At 47.7% G+C, this 4,132-nt stretch overlaps 1 pseudogene; it reads left to right on the forward strand.

Annotated features, from left to right (window-relative positions):
* Window positions 1-2,155: 2,155 nt before the first annotated feature.
* LOC150000433 (RNA-binding protein FUS pseudogene) lies at window positions 2,156-3,725 on the forward strand (annotated as a pseudogene).
* The last annotated feature ends 407 nt before the right edge of the window (window positions 3,726-4,132 follow it).

The raw sequence follows: 4,132 nt of genomic DNA on the forward strand, positions 1-4,132 counted from the left end.
CCAAGCAGCAAAATGACAGGCTGGATGAAATGACCATCAGGTCTTCTCTAGTTCTACCCACACAATAAAGAATTAGGGAGACAAACACAATATTTTATAAATCGGATCTAACTACATAAGAGTTCTGTACCTTGTAAGCAAGAGAATGGCAGAAATAGTTGTAAGGTGAATAAACATTTTAAGCATTTGATACTATAAGACACAGAGAGGAAGAACCTACCTAAAAGCATGCAATCCATGACACCAGGAAGGACTGGGAACCAGGAGGGAGGATCCCAGTCCTGAGCCATAAGTCCTGGTGAATAGACTCCATCAAGCAGGGAGGGCTGCTCTGATCATTCCCTTAGCTCTGCAACAGGGTCTCTCTCAGCAATGTTCCCCTAGGTTACCTCCAACTCCTTTCAAGGAGATGGGGCTGAAATGTAAGCAGGAAGGACCTGAGGAAGGTAGAGAATAGAAATCTCCATGAGAAATAAACACTCACATGGTCAGAACTTCTCTAGAGTCTTCTCCTGTCCTGTAGATGTAGGAGTTGGCTGAGGTGCTTGGGCACTCCCTTTCCATTGGATACCTTCCACCAAGGCTATAGAAAGACTTTGAAGAAATACATTGAGATTGCTTAAAAGCGAAAGAAAATGGATTCTGAAAAAAAGAACACAGAAAAACCTGGAAAAGAGTTCCATGCTAAAATCCTGATAGAATCTTAAGGGGTTAAGAAATATCCTCCCCAAAACAATAATTAGAGTGCATACATTCCTCATCTAAGAGGAAACAAGGCTGGACTGGGCTGGACCCAGAGGAAAAGGGCCTGTTTCTGGGAGCAGCACAGAGCCTCTTGCCTGTGGAGGAGACCCCTCACTGAGCCAGGTTCAGTGGCCATTCAACATTGCCACCCATTGTTCTTCTCTCTGCTGCCTCTTTTTCAGAAATTCTTGAATACCCCTTCGCTGCCACACCTCTGTCCCCAGTCTCTGGCAATTAAAACTTTCAGGGCAGGAGACCCTGGCTGCTGTGGCTCAGTGGATTGAGTGTCGGCCTGCGAGCCAAGTGTTGCTGGTTCGATTCCCAGTCAGGGCACATTACTAGGTTGCACGTCAGGTCCCCAGTTGGGGGCGCGAGTGAGAAGCAACCACACAGTGATATTTCTCTCCCTCTCTTTCTCCTTTCCCCTCTCTCTAAAAACAAACAAACAAATAAATTATAAAAAAACAACAACAACAAAAAATGTCAGGTCAGGAAATCTCCTGTAAACTTCTCTGCCTGCCAACAAACAAGCTCTTTCCCAGGAGTAGGTGGAGAGAAAAACTGGAGAGAGTTTCTATGGGTCAACCTGGGGAGAATTGGTTCTCCTTCCATTATAAAAGGGAATGGAAAATATTAGCTTTTATTTTGTATTGTGGCCTACCTTGGGGAGGCCACTAAATAATGTATGTAGGCAAAGTCAACTGGGCAAGAGTCTTCTAGACTGTTATCCTTCTGCATCCTCCTGCCTCCTCCCATTACCTAGGCTAAATAAGGAGGCTCCCATCCAAGAACACACTGATCTGTCTTATTTCCAACCTCAATTCCACTGGAATTCAATTCAGTTTTCATGTGTTCAAGGATTCAACATACACACACTGCAATGACCAAGAAAGAGTTAATCTCTTCCTGGTACTAACCATTCCAGTTCATGCTCCTGTCACCTGCCACTCAGTTCAGTTTCTCTCACATTAAGAATTTTTAAAAATTAAAGTTAGCACAGCACAGATACTTGACCTTGAGGCTAGACAAAATTGGGTGGAAATGTTATTTGGACCTGACCTTGGGCAAGAAACCAATCTGAAACCCAGTTACCTTATTTGTAAAATCAGAATATTGATGTTCATTATGAAACATTTGTTGTGAGAAATAAATTAGACAACCTAAAGTGACCTGCCTATTGAAAGTTCTAAGAATTGTAGTTATGAATGTCATGGTCCTCCATTCTCTCTAAAGCCTGAAAGCTGAGACAAGAATACAGGCTTCACAAAAATAGGTTATAAAATTCACTAAGAAATAACTAAAGCCTATAGCAAGCATCAAAAACAAATGATGATGATGATGTTCAGCGGTGGGGGCGTTGTGCTCTGTGGTGTTGGAGTCTGTGTGCGTGTCGGTCTGCGCATGCGCCGACATGGCTTCAGACGACTATACCCAGCAAACAACCCGAACTTATGGGGCATACCCCACCCAGCCTGGGCAGGGTTATTCCCAGCAGAGCAATCAGCCCTATGGACAGCAGAGTTATGGTGGCTACAGCCAGTCAGGGGACACTTCAGGCTATGGCCAGAGCACCTATGGTTCTTATGGACAGACCCAGAACACAGGCTATGGCACTCAGTCAGCTCCCCAGGGATATGGCTCAGCTGGTGGCTATGGCGGTGGCCAGAGTTCTCGGTCATCATATGGGCAGCAGTCCTACCCTGGCTATGGCCAGCAGCCAGCTCCTAGCAGCACCTTGGGAAGTTATGGTAGCGGTTCTCAGAGCAGCAACTATGGGCAGCCTCCAAGTGGGGGCTATGGTCAGCAGTCTGGCTATGGTGGACAGCAGCCTGGCTATGGACAGCAGCAAAGCTCCTATAATCCTCCTCAGGGCTATGGACAGCAGAATCAGTACAACAGCAGCAGCGGAGGTGGTGGAAGGGGTGGTGGAGGTAACTATGGTCAAGATCAGTCCTCCATGAGTGGTGGCGGCAATGGTGGCGGTTATGGCAACCAGGACCAGAGTGGTGGTGGTGGCGGTGGCTACAGGGGAGGCCAGCAGGACTGTTGGGGGACGAGGCCGGGGCGGTGGCGGTGCTTACAACCGTAGCAGTGGTGGCTATGAACCCAGAGGTCGTGGAGGTGGCCGTGGAGGCAGAGGCGGCATGGGCGGAAGTGACCGTGGTGGCTTCAATAAATTTGGTGGCCCTCGGGACCAAGGATCACGTCATGACTCTGAACAGGATAATTCAGACAACAATACCATCTTTGTGCAAGGCCTGGGTGAGAATGTTACAATTGAATCTGTGGCTGATTACTTCAAGCAGATTGGTATCATTAAGACAAATAAGAAAACAGGACAGCTCATGATTAATCTGTACACAGGGAAACGGGCAAGCTGAAGGGAGAGGCAACAGTGTCATTTGATGACCCACCTTCTGCTAAAGCAGCTATAGACTGGTTTGATGGTAAAGAATTCTCTGGGAATCCTATTAAGGTCTCATTTGCTACTCGGTGAGCAGATTTCAATCAGGGTGGTGGCAATGGTCATGGAGGCCGGGGTTGAGGAGGACCCATGGGCCATGGAGGATATAGAGGTGGTGGCAGCGGTGGCAGTGGCCGGGGAGGATTCCCCAGCGGAGGTGGTGGTGGTGGAGGACAGCAGTGAGCTGGGGACTGGAAGTGTCCTAACCCTACATGTGAGAACATGAACTTTTCTTGGAGGAATGAATGCAACCAGTGTAAGGCCCCTAAACCAGATGGCCCAGGAGGGGGACCAGGAGGCTCTCATATGGGGAGTAGCTATGGAGATGATCGTCGCGGTAGCAGAGGAGGCTATGATCGGGGAGGCTACAGAGGCCGAGGCGGGGGCTGTGGGGGCTTCTGAGGAGGCCGGGGTGGTGGGGACAGAGGTGGCTTTGGCCCTGGAAAGATGGGCTCCAGGGGTGACCACAGACAGGATCGCAGGGAGAGGCCATATTAGCCTGATTCCTGAGGTTCTGGAACAGTCATTCTTCTATACCCAGTGTTACCCTCGTTATTTTGTAACCTTCTAACTCCTGATTACCCACGGGTTTTTTGTGTCAGACTATGTAATTGTAACCATATCTCTGGTTCCCATTAAAAACCATCGTTTTAGTTAAATTTTCTTCCTCTGCCCCCTCTTCAGAGGATTGATGTCTGGGTCAGAAATGTGGGTTTTTTTTTCTTTTTCAGGTGTTCATGCTTAGCAGGAACTGGAATAAAGTGTTTAATACTTGGTCCGGGGGAAAAAAAAAAACCCCCAAAAAAACAACAACAAAAAAAACAAATGATGAGGCAGATCCAAGATGGCAGAGGGGTAAGTGGAAGCCATACTAACCTCCCCCCAGGACCAATCTGGAATTACAATTTAATTGTGGAGAAATCA

This window comes from Furipterus horrens, unplaced genomic scaffold (assembly GCF_987537825.1).
Source record: "Furipterus horrens unplaced genomic scaffold, mFurHor1.1.pri manual_scaffold_10, whole genome shotgun sequence".
In the NCBI taxonomy this organism is placed as follows: domain Eukaryota; kingdom Metazoa; phylum Chordata; class Mammalia; order Chiroptera; family Furipteridae; genus Furipterus; species Furipterus horrens.